Source organism: Ornithorhynchus anatinus, chromosome X1 (assembly GCF_004115215.2).
Source record: "Ornithorhynchus anatinus isolate Pmale09 chromosome X1, mOrnAna1.pri.v4, whole genome shotgun sequence".
Taxonomy (NCBI): Eukaryota; Metazoa; Chordata; class Mammalia; order Monotremata; family Ornithorhynchidae; genus Ornithorhynchus; species Ornithorhynchus anatinus.
Window position 1 is genome coordinate 51,609,214 of NC_041749.1, and position 13,264 is coordinate 51,622,477.

At 44.5% G+C, this 13,264-nt stretch overlaps 1 non-coding gene across 1 annotated transcript; it reads left to right on the forward strand.

Annotated features, from left to right (window-relative positions):
* Nucleotides 1–4,306: 4,306 nt before the first annotated feature.
* Nucleotides 4,307–4,444, forward strand: LOC114807115. Its single transcript, XR_003755168.1, has one exon. It is a non-coding gene; the product is annotated as a small nucleolar RNA SNORA7 (small nucleolar RNA).
* The last annotated feature ends 8,820 nt before the right edge of the window (nucleotides 4,445–13,264 follow it).

Here is a 13,264-nt window from a genome sequence, read left to right on the forward strand (position 1 = left end):
AGGGTTCTTGGATATGCTCCCCCACCCCCCCGATATAAAACAAGCGACTTCTTAATCCTCTTCCCTTTCATTGGCCATATTTGGAAGGGGAAAGGATCGTGTGACAAGACCTATCGGAATTTACTCATTCCGGTCTAATTGTTTGACCTTATCGGGAGGTATGGGGTGCATTTGTTTAGCCAACTGCTTTCTTTCTCTCCCAACCAGCCCCTCCAGTGTTAGTGAGCATAAGCTTGTTACCTTGGCCAAGGCCTGACCAGTCACATGGTGAGGGGATCTCTACAATATCTCTCTCATAGAAGAAACCTATCTGAGTGTATGTCTGTTTATATGTATGACAGAGACTATGAAGGATGTCTGTGTCTTCCTGTCTATGTCTCTGCGTACCATTGTTTGTCTCTCGCTTTGTATTTCTCTATTTTTTTCCGGCAGTGCCTTTTTCCCTCTGTCATTCAATCAATCAATCGATCTTTCTGTAAGTCTTACTTTGTCTTTGACTGTCTCCCTCTACCTATCCTGCTTTTTTCCCCCCAATAATCTTGCCCCTGTGTTCCTACCTTGTGAAAGTCCACCAATTGAGGCTATATCTGCAAGGAAATAATGAACTGTTTTGTAACCAACTCTATGCAACTGCTTAATTTTCTTTTGTTCTATGTAATTATAATGAATTAAATTTTAATAATGCTATAAAGACTCTATTGGCAATTTTCAGCATTATTCATTCATTCAATCAAATTTATTGAGTGCTGACTATGTGCAGAGCACTGTACTAAGCACTTGGAAAGTACAATTCAGAAATAGGCAATCCTTACCCAACAATGGGCTCACAGTCTAGAAGGGGGGAGACAGGCAACAAAACAAAAGAAAACAGAACAAGTAAACAGGCATCAATAGCATCAATATAAATAGAATTATATATATATACCGTTATTAAAATAAATAGAATAATAAATATGTATATATATATACACACACACAAGTGCTGTGGGGCGGGGGGTAGAGAAGAGGGGTGGAGTCAGAGCAATGGGGAGGGGACGAGGAGCAGAGGAAAAGGGGGGCCCGGTCTGGGAAGGCCTCCTGGAGGAGGTGAGCTTTCAGTAGGGCGTTGAAGAGGGGAAGTGTGCTAGTTTGGCAGATGTGAAGGGAGAAGGCATTCCAGGCCAGAGGTAGGACGTGAGCCAAGGGTTGACAGCGGGACAGGCAAGAACGAGGTACAGTGAGGAGGTTAGCAGCAGAAGAGTGGAGTGTGCAGGCCATGTGTGCCAAGGTGGACCTGGGCACCGGCTACCCCAAGGTCAAAATGCCACCGGTGACGTAACCTCTCTGGCCAGAGGGGGCGGGGCGGGAAGATAGGTGCTCCCACCTCCGTGCTGACCCAATAAGGTATGGAAGGGGACGGAGCGGAAGGGGTGGAGATTGAACAGGATGGAAGGTGGGACCACCCAAACTACAGGTAATAAATACCTGTCGCCTCTGTTGCTCTGGTCTCTTGGAGGATCACAGTGGTAGCAACAGCCACCCACTTGTCTTTCCCTGCCCAGAGCGCCAGACACCCATTCTGCCACTAGGAACAATGCACAGAGACAGGGGTCGCGGGACGGGTGAGTGTAACCTATAAATGGGTTCGGTGCATAAGTGGGTAACGTATAAATGAGTGTAATGCATAAGTGGGTTCGGTGCATAAGTGGGTAACATATAAGTGAGTGTAATGCATATGTGAGTTTAGTGCAAAAGTGGGTAATGTATAAGTGAATATAATGCACTTGTGAGTTTAGTGCATAAGTGGGTAGCGTATAAGCGAGTGTAACACACAAGTGACTTTAACCCATACGTGAGTGTAACACATAAGTAAGTCTAAGGCATAAGTGGATTCAGCGCATAAGTAGATTGAACGTCTAAGTGGATTCCTTCCTAGTGGGTGCGCACATGGTGAGAGCTAGCCGCCTCACCACGTGCAAGTAGCGCATACGTGAATTTAACGCATAAGTGAGTTTTAACGTACAAGTGGATCTAACGTATAAGTAGGTTTTAACGTGCAAGTGGGTTTAACGCCTAAGTGGGTTCCTCCTGAGTGGGTGCGCACATGGTGGGAACTAGCCGCCTCCCCACGTTGTGAGTTAACCATAAACGAGCTCTGCCTGGGTGGGCCCTGGTGTCCGCCCACATGCGAGTAACATATCAGTGTATTCTTCCCGTTAAGGAAGCTCTAACACCATATTCCTTCCAAAGGGGAAGCTTTAACACCTTATTTCTCCCAAAAGGGAAGGCCGATTGTTGCGCCTAAATAATTAATTAATTCAATTCGCCCCATGGAATAAATTCTATACAAAACTCAGGTTTTCCATCCCCGACCTCTCTCTCTCTCTCTCTCTCTCTCTCTCTCTCTCTCTCTCTCGCCGTGCCGATTCTCACCGGTGACACCGTGCTATAGTAGGAGAGAAGGGAGGTGAGGTAGGAGGGGGCAAGGTGATGGAGAGCTTTGAAACCAATAGTGAGGAGTTTTGCTTGATAAGTATTAGTAAAGTATTAGTAATTAGTATTAGCATTAGTAAAGTGTGACCCTTACAAATATATCACTACTATTGCATTCCATGCACAGGGATATGTTTGAACTGCCCGGTCTAGTACATCGTGAGTAACTGTGTTTATAAAAGCCATGTGAAATGGAAAACTTGCCTGTAAATTTGGTCAGTGTAGGCAACCCATCTGGATAAAAAAAAAATCAGTAACATATTTGGGACCCGGTGTTGACAAGTGAGTTCTAAGAAAGCCTTGGCTGAACACTGCTTTTTCCCATATTTGCCTCTCAAGCACTGCAAGCAGATGGGCCACTTTCCTGTCCTTTCCCTATTATTCTCCCCTCAATCTAAAATCACACCCTGGGCCAGTGCTAGGAGTTAGGTGGCCCTGGGTAAACAGGGATTCTGTGGCTGAATATTGAGCTTGAATATTGAATATTCTGGCTGAAGCAGGGTGGAGTGAAAGGTTTAAGTAGCGAACCTACCTGCCCCTCCAGTAGCTCCACTTCTTAAACTGCCCCTCTCACCACTCAAACCAGGGAAGCATTGATTCCTAGGTCCAATGCTGGTCTGAGTTCAGCCTGGAAAGAGGTAAATTTAGCTGGTCTGAGTTCAGCCTGGAAAGAGGTAAATTTAGCTGGAGCAGCCACTTAAGTGGCAGGGAATTCTGTTTTTCAAGCTCCCCCTACCTTTTCAGCCCCAGAGCTATAGATACTGTTTTTGCCTGGGGACAATGACACCCATTTCTTCTGGGTTGGGGAGAAAGACAGGGCTCTCTTCCACTGGCTGAGAGGAATGAGTCCCAGAAACAGTAAGTAACCTCTTTGAATTGGTGGCCTTGGGCAACCACCTGATAAATCCATCTCTAAAGCCCACTCTGAATATATCTGGTAGGAAGGGAGAATGTTCCAGTCAAGAATGAACAAGCAGTGTAATCAATCAATCAACCATATTTATTCAGCACTTACTGTAAGCCGAGTGCTGTACTAAGCACTTGGGAGAATACAATACAAAGGAGTTGATAGGCACGTTCCCTACCCACAATGAACTTACATTCTAGAGGAAAGAGGATGGGCCTGAGAGGCAGAGGTGCTGAGTTCTAATCTCCACTGCACCGTTTACCTGTTGCATGACCTTAGGCAAATCACTTAAATTCTCTGTCTCAGTTTCCTAATTGGTAAAATAGGAATGAAATACTTGTTCTCCCTCCTACCTAGACTGTGAGCCTCATGTAGGACAGATAATGTGCCTGACCTGATTATCTTGTACCTATAGTGCTTGGTACATAGTAAGCACTTAACAAATATTCTGATTATGATGATGATGATGATGTTGATGATGGTAATGATTTGTACAGGGAGGTAGCATGTACAAGGCAGCATACCTGGCAGGGTCAGGGAAAAGTTCTGCTTATTTCGTCTGGGTCATGGCTTTGACCCAGTGTGGGGATGTCCGTGCTTAGGGACAGGATTGTTGGAAGGGGATTTCCAGGGGTTCAGACAAACCTGGTCCTGAACTCATGAAAGGACTCTGGCCCCAATTGTTGTGCTAGGAGGAGGCCCCACACCAACAGATACAGAAAGTAAGGAAGGAGGAGCCAGTGAAGCAAGGCCCGGCCACCTTGGGCATATCCCCTTTCTCTGAGGCTAGGGTTTCCTTACATCCGCTTTCTCTTCCTCCTATGCCCCCTTCCCTCCCTTTTCCCCTCCACCCCAACTCCCTCCTCTATCAAGTCATCATGGAGTTAGAAAGGGATCCAATTATGTGCCATCTATCTCTCCTCTCATCACCTCTCAGGATGGTACCTGGAGAGTTTCCAGTACTCTACCAGTCTCGGCTATGGGAGGGAGAATCAAGCTGAGGCCTACCCATTCCGTTTCTACCTTGGGCAGTGGCTAGAGAGTGGAAGGCAATCTGCTACAAGTCAAAACTCACCCATGCTGGGCAGCAGGGGCATGGGAGAGAGTTGAGAGCAGAGACTTGAGTTTACTGTGCGGAAGGAGGCGATGGTAAACCCCTTCTGTACTTTTACCAAGAAAACTCTATACATACACTACCAGAACGATTGCAGATGGAGAGCGGGGCATTCTGGGAGAGATGTGTTCGTGGTGTCGCTATGGGTCGGAAATGACTCAATGGCATAAGACAAGACAAGATATTTTAAGCATTACTATGTGTCAGGCACTCTACTAAGTGCTGGGGTAGGTACAAGATAATCAGGTTGGACGCGGTCCATGTCCCACATGGGGCTCACAGTCTTAATCCCCATTTTACAGATGAGGTAACTGAGGCACAGAGAAGTTAAATGATTTTCAAGTAAATAATCTGTGATTAAATTGGAAAATATGGTGTATTTAAATTCCCTTGCAAAAATACCACTGGCTCCAAAAATCCCTCTCAGAGCCATATTTATCAAAACTCCAATTCTCATCAATAATGTTGAGTTTAGTTGGGATTCTAAAAATCCTTGTTTGCTATACTTTAACCATATTGTTCAGATCTCACATTATTAACTTGGCCTGGGCCTACCAGACCAGTGGACCACTCGACCACATCAGTTCAGTGACAGAGGAAAGGTCAGACAAGTTTCCTTCAACTTTAACATGACCAGCCCATCGGCTATGGAGTAGCCAAAGAATCTTGGAGGGTATCTCAGAACATCTGAATTTACTTAGTAATTTACAGAGCCCTGATCTCTTGATGATGTCAAATTCTTTTGTAAGGTTAATGAAGACAGTTTAGAACTCATATTGGTGCCTTCTGAATATTTCTTATAACGTTTCTTCTTTAAAAGTCACATATTATATTTTGATCTGCAGTCATAGAGAGATATAGAGGTCACAGATGAGGTCAAATGTGTTTGGGACTTAATAATGTTGGTATTTGTTAAGCACTTACTATGTGCCGAGCACTGTTCTAAGCGCTGGGGTAGACATAGGGGAATCAGGTTGTCCCACGTGGGGCTCACAGTCTTAATCCCCATTTTACAGATGAGGGAACTGAGGCACAGAGAAGTTAAGTGACTTGCCCACAGTCACACAGCCGACAAGTGGCAGAGCTGGGATTCGAACTCATGAGCCCTGACTCCAAAGCCCGTGCTCTTTCCACTGAGCCACGCTGCTTCTCCATAGAAGGACTTGAATGTATGGTGGGGCGGGGAAGGGAGAAACCTTCCTGAATGTTTTTCTCTGGCCTTGGTCTTGAGAAGCAGCATGGCCTAGTGGATAGATCATGGGCCTGGGAGTCAGAAGGACCTGGATTTTAATGCCAGCTCAGCCAGTTGTCTTCTGTGTGACCTCGGGCAAATCACTTCACTTCTTTAGGTCTCAGTTCTCTCATCTGTAAAATGGAGATTATGACTATGAGCCCCACATGGGACAGGGACTGTGGTCTAACCCTATTATTTTGTAAATACCTCAGCCCTTAGTACAGTCATTGGCACATAGTAAGTACTTAACAAATGCCATGATTATTATTATCTTGTCCAAGTTCATGCCACTCTGTGGAAGAGAAGTAGGGGAAGAGGAATTGTGAAAGATATTCTCCCCCACTTCAAAGCCTAATTGAAAACACATCTCCTCCAAGAGGCTATCCCTGACTAAGCCCTCCTTTCCTTTTTCAGCTCCCTTCTCCATTACCCCGACTTGCTCCCTTTATTCATCCCCCATCCCAGCCCCACAGCACTTTAGTATATATCTGTAATTTATTTATTTATTGTCTTCCCCTTTAGACTGTAAGTTCACTGTGGGCAGGGGACGTGTTTGTTATATTGTTCTACATACTCTCCCAAGTGCTTAGTACAGTGGTCTGCACATAGTAAGTGCTCAATAAATACAATTGACTGACTGAGTGGCACCAAGTGGTACCAGGTTCCACAAAACATTGTGATGGTCCTGCCAGGGGACACCATTGTTTCTGCTGCATCATCTACGGTTTCTTTCCAGTATGGACCCCATCTGCCCTATTTACACCCCCTATCTGACTGCATGAGTTGGTAAGAAAACAGAGAGTCACACAATCATCTCACGCCCCATGTAGTCTGTGCAGTTATACGTTAGACATATTTGAGTATCCTTTCATCACCCTATCACTTCCATACCCACAGTTGATAGCACTTATCCTGCCACTTCTATTCTAACCATAGCCTTGTGGCTTGATTATGGGACTGGGAATCAGAAGACCTGGGTTTGAGTTTTGTCAGTAGCCTACTGTGTAATCTTGCACAAGTTACTTAACTTCTTTGGGCTTCAATTTCCACATCTGTCAAATGGGCTAAATTGATAATGTGCTCCATGTGTGGCAGAGACTTTGTGCAATCTCATAACCTTGTATCAACCCCAGTGCTTAGTACATAGTAAGCGCTTAATAAATTGCATAATGAATCATTTACAAGACATCGAACTTAAATCTTGGGAAAGCAGATCTACGTGCCTACCTCTCTAGATTTCTATTTCTAATTAAGCCTGTCACTTATGCCTTTAGGCGTTTATACCTTGGAACCAGTTATTTCTTAAAGGACTCTGTCTTGCTAATTGGGAGCAGGACTCTATATGGATATTTTAAGACAAATAAAAGATTTAAGGTTAATATTAACTTTTGAGCATTTCAACTTGGGTTGCTTTGGCCTTCATGTTGAACATTTAATGTGTTCCTTCCTGCTGCTATAGCAACCATAGTGATGGAAGACCTTGATGTTCTGTCAGCAAAATAAAAAAGCAAGGAATAAAAAGGGAAAACAAGGAGGAAAGAAAGAAAAAGGGAAAGAGGTAGGAAAGGAGAAATAAATAAATAAAGATAGGAAGAAAGAGAGAGAAATAAAAAGAGAGGGGAGGAAAGTAGAAGGAAGGATAGAAGGAAGGGAGGGAGGAAGGAAGGATGGAAGAAAGGAAGGAAGGAAGAAAGGAAGGAAAGGAGGAAAGACAGAGTGGATGGTTCCAACAATCAAGCCCTGATCTTATTTGAAATCTTCTAAATGTTTAATGCACTCATATCCTAATCTTTCCAAGTGGATTCTTAAAGCCAGGAAAAATGAAAGGAATCTATTCCTATAGACTGATGATTTCTTAAGTATATTCAGTGCCACACTACAAATGTTCACTGAATGGTAGCAGTGTGGCCTAGTAGAAAAACCACAAGACGGTGAGTCAGGAGACCCATGTTGAAGTCCCAGCTCTGCAACTGGCCTACTGAGCAACCTTGAGTAAGTCACTTAACCTCTCTGGACCTCAGTTTACTCATATGTAAAATGGTAATAATGTAGCTTGAGGGCCTCATCTGTGGCAGGGACCATTCATTCATTCAATTGTGTGTATTTAGTGCTTACTGTATGCAGAGCACTGTACTAATTGCTTGGAAGAGTACAATACAACACTAAAAAAAAAAAAAAAAAGTTGGTATTTGTTAAGCGCTTACTATGTGCCGAGCACTGTTCTAAGCGCTGGGGTAGACACAAGGGAATCAGGTTGTCCCACGTGGGGCTCACAGTCTTAATCCCCATTTTACAGATGAGGTAACTGAGGCACTGAGAAGTTAAGTGACTTGCCCAAAGTCACACAGCTGACAAGTGGTAGAGCCGGGGTTCGAACCCATGACCTCTGACTCCAAAGCCCGTGCTCTTTCCAGTGAGCCACACTAATCAGTCACATTCCCTGCCCACAATGAATTTATAGTCCAGAGGATGGGGGACAGATATTAATATAAATAAATAAATTACAGATATGTACATGAGTGCTGTGGGGCTGGTATGAGGGAAGAAAATGAGAGCAAGTCAGTGTGACACAGAAGGGAGTGAGAGAAGAGGAAAGGGGAGGCTTAGTCAGGGAAGCCGTCTTGGAGGAGATGTGCCTTCAATGAGGCCTTGAAGCAAGGGAGAGTAATTGTCAGATTTGAGGAGGGAGGGCGTTCCAGGCCAGAGGCGGGATGTGAGTGAAGGGTTGGCAAGAACGAGTCACAGTGAGAAGATTAGCAATAAAGCAGTGAAATGTGTGGGCTGGGTTGTAGTAGGAGAGTAGTGAGGTGAGGTAGGAAGGGAAAAGGTGGTTGAGTACTTTAAAGCCAATGGTGAGGAGTTTTCATTTGATGTGGAGGTGGATGAGCAACCACTGGAGTTTTTTGAGGAGTGGGAAGACATATACTGAATGTTTTTGTAGAAAAATGATTCGGGCAGGAGAGTGAATTGTGGACTGGAGTGGGGAGAAGCAGAAGGCTGGGAGGTTAGCAAGGAGGCTGATGCAGTAATCCAGACAGGATAGGATAAGTGATTGTATTAACGTGGGTAGCAGTTTGGATGGAGAGGAAAGGGCAGATGTCAGATCTTATAGCCTCATGTGAGATCTCATGTCCGATCTCACCCAGTAGGAAGCAGTGTGGCCTAGTGGATAGAACACAGCTTTGGGAGTCAGAAGATCATGGATTCTAATTCTGCCTCCTCATGTCTGCTGTGTGACCTTGGGCAAGTCACTTCACTTCTCTGGGCCTCAGTTACCTCATCTGTAAAATGGGAATAAGAATGTGAGTCCTATTTGTGGAACTGTGTCCAACCTGACTACCTTCTATCTATCCTAGCGCTTAAACAGTGTTTGGCACAGAATAAGCGCTTAAGTACCATTATTGTTATTATTATTACATACTTGCATCTACCCTAGGGTTTAGCACATAGTAAGCTCTTCATAAATGCCATATTTTTTAAAAATTGTTCTTCCTAGAAACTCAAAGCACTTCCATGATATTATCTCACAAATCCTTACATTATGTCTCTTGTAGTGGATAGAGCATGGGCCTGGGAGTCAGAAGGTCATGGGTTTTAATCCCAGGTCCACCATTTGTCTTCTGCGTGACCTTGGGCAAGTCACTTCACTTCTCTGTGCCTCAGTTACCTCATCTGTGAAATGGGGATTGATGCTGTGAGCCCCACATGGGACAGAGACTGTGTCCAAGTCACTTTGCTTATCCACCCCAGTGCTTAGCACCTAACAAATACCACAATTATTATTATTAGGAAATAGCTGTATTCCACTCTCCACTCTCCCATTTCCGACCCTTCACTCACACTGGCCCCCTAGCTTGGACCTCCCTCTCTTCTCAAAATAGACAAGCCCTATTCAAATCCCTTCTAAAATACCACCTCTTCCAACTAGGTTTCTCCAATTAATTTTCCAGTACTCTGTGCCATATCATTTTTTCAGGCACCTCTAGCACTTAGGAATTTGATTACACCTGTCTTAGCACTCATGTATATATGCATGCTTAATTTATTTATTTTGAACATAGAAGTTGTAAATAAATTTAGGTCTGTCTCCCCCATTAGAGTGCAATCTTCTTGTGGGGCAGGGAACATTTCGCTTGGTTCTTCTGTACTTCCCAGGACCCTAGAATAGTGCATCCCACCAAGTGGGTGCTCAATAAGTGCTGCTGCTGCTACTTCTACTACCATTACTATTATTCATTCATTCATTCATTCATTCAATCATATTTATTAAGCACCTACTATGTGCAGAACACTCTACTAAGCACTTGGAAAAGTACAATATAGCAATAAAGAGAAACAATCCCTGCCCACGAGCCCACAGTCTAGAGGCGGGGAGAAAGACATCAATACAAATGAACAGACATCAATATAAATAAATAAAATTATATATAGGTAAGTGCTGTGGGATGGGGAAGGGGGAAGAGCAAACGGAGCAAGTCAGGGTGATGCAGAAGGGAGTGGGAGATGAGGAAAAGTGGGACTTAGTCTGGGAAGGCCTCATGGAGGAGATGTGCCTTCAGTAAGGCTTTGAAGATGGGGAGAATCATTGTCTGGCAGATTTGAGGAGGGAGGGCATTCCAGAACAGATGTGGGCGAGGGTTCAGTGGCCAGACAGGAGAGAGGAGGCACAGTGAGAAAGTTAGCACCAGAGGAGCAAATTGTGTGGCCTGGGCTGTAGAAGGAGAGAAGTGAGGTAAGGTAGGAGTGGACAAGGTGATGAAGTACTTTAAAGCCAATGGTGAGGAGTTTTTGTTTGATACACAGGTGGATAGGGAACCAATGGAGATTTTTGAGGCTGGGGGGTGACATGTCCTGAACGTTTCTGTAGAAAGATGATCCAGACAGCGGAGTAAAGCATGGACTAGAGTGGGGAGAGGCAGGAGGTTGGGAGGTCAGCAAGGAGGCTGATGCAATAATCTAGGCAAGATAGGATGAGTGATTGTATTAACATGGTAGCAGTTTGTATGGAGAGGAAAAAGTGGATTTTAGTGATGTTATGAAGGTGAGACCGACAGGATTTGGTGACGGATTGAATATGTGTGTTGAATGAGAAAGCGGAGTCAAAGACAATGCCAAGGTTAGGGGCTTGTGAGATGGGAAGGATAGGGGTGCCATCTATAGTGATAGGAAAGTCTGGGAGAGGGCAGGGTTTGGGTGGGAAGATAAGGAGCTCTATTTTGGACATGTTAATTTTGAGGTGATGGGAGGACATGCAAGTTGTAATGTCTTGAAGGGAGGAGGAGATGTGAGCCTGGAGAGAGGGAGAGCGATCAGGGGAGGAGATGTAGATTTGGGTATCATGTGCATAGAGAACTAACTGCCCATCCCTAAAGTTCTCCATCTACATCCTTAACTTTCCTTCTAGTAACACGTTATGAACTTACCAGTAATGATAATAATAATTATGGTACTTGTTAATCACTTACTAAATGCCAAGCACTGTTCTAAGAGCTGGGGTAGATACAAGTTAATCAAGTTGGACACAGTCCCTGTCCCACATGGGGCTCAGATTCTTAATCCCCATTTTACAGATGAGGTAACTGAGGCCCAGAGAAGTTAAGTGACTTGTCCAAGGTCACACAGCAGACATGTGGCAGAGCCAGGATTAGAACTCAGGTCCTTCTGGCTCCCAGGTGTGTGTTCCACGCTGCTCCATAGGATTTAATTTCCAGAGTGGAACTGTATTCCAGTGTTTCCTATCAATCAATCAATCATATTTATTTGGAACTTGCTGTATGCACAACACTGTACTAAGCACTTGGGAGATTTATAACAATAATGTAAATAGAGACAATCCCTGCTCTTAAAGATCTTATAATCTGGCAGGGGAGATTGACATTAAAATAAACTAGAGGTATAGGGAAGCAACCAAATTTTAAAATATGTACATAAGTGATGTTGGAGAAGAGGGTGGAGTGAGTGCTGTAGGGCTTACGGGTGAGGATTAAAGGATATAGGTGATGCAGTTTGGGAGGAAATGTGGTGGGGAAATGCAAGGTTAGTCAAGGACAGCTTCTTGGAAGAAATGTGATTTTTGTAGAGCTTTGAAGATGGGAAGAGTGCTGGTCTGTCTGATATGGAAGAGGAGGGAGTTCCAGGCAGGAAGAAGAAGAAGGGTGTGAGCAAGGGGTTGAAAAGGAGAGAGACAAGATCAAGGCACATTAAGTAGGTTGGTGTGAGAAGAGTAAATTATGTGGGCAAGGTTTTAGTAGGAAAACAGGGATGTAAGGTAGGAGGGAGAGAGCAAGCTGATTGAGTGCTTCAGAGTTGATGGGAAGGAGTTTCTGTTTGATACAGAGGTGGATGAGTAACCAGTGGAGGTTTTTGAGTTGTGGGGAGATATACATAGGGTGATGTTTTAGAAACATCCTACTTTTTTTCACTCTGCAGAATGCCCAACTTAGATACGGTCTGTGTGAAAATCTCTCTATCCCTTGCCTCCTTTTTTCACCCCACTTCAGTCACGGGAGAGTCTACCTCCTTCTCCACACTGATTCCCCTACGTAAAGCTATACTATGTTTTTTATGGTATTTGTTAAGCCCCTACTATGTGCCAGACTCATTAAGTGCTAGGAAAGATTCAAGATAATCAAGTTGGACACAGTTCTTGTCCCACATGGGGATCACAGTATTAATCCCCATTTTAATTAATTAATTGTGGTATTTGTTAAGTACTTATTATGTGCCAAGCTCTGTACTAAGTGCAGGGGTGGATACAAGCAAATTGGGGTGGACACAGTCCCTGTCCCACGTGGGCTCCGAGTCTCAATCCCCATTTTACAGATGAGGTAACTGAGGCACAGAGAAGTAAAGTGACTTGCCCAAGGTCACATAGCAGATATGTGGCAGAGCCAGGATCAGAGCCCATGACTTGCAGGCCCACGCTCTATCCACTATGCCATGCTGCTCCTCTCCTGTTCATGACAGAGAGAGTTTATGAGATATGAGGGAGAGAATGGAAGATCAGTGGGGGAGAGTCAGGCTCATTAATCACTGAAATTTGGCTAATTTTTCTTTTATTTCTTTCATTACTTTCCTAGACAGGGTCATGCTTTTCCAATTGGGACCCTAAAGACAAGTGGCCACTAATACCTCTTGCTTTTCCATTTCCTTGTCCCATCCTCCACACACACCTGACTCCACAACATCTTTTCCTTCTTTGTCCCAGAGGGGTAGCCTTTCCTTATTGCTCCTTCCTAGCTATGTGGCAGCAGAGTTGCAGAGGCCATTGATTGGAGGAGTGACTTGTGCTCTTGCTGTTGTGACCCCCACGACCCTCTCTCACAGGGTCAGTCTCAACCCCTAGCTCTCAGCTAAGCAAAGGCAGTGAAGTGGACAGAGTGGGGAGTTGTTGAAGGTACCTTCATATCTTCACTTCCTGTGGAGGATTGGAGTAGTGAGGCTGTGCTTCCCGAGTGTCAACCAAGGCAATGGCTACACTGGCAGTGCCTTCAGAGTGCACAGGTCTTGAAACACTATAGCTGAATAATAAAGGGCC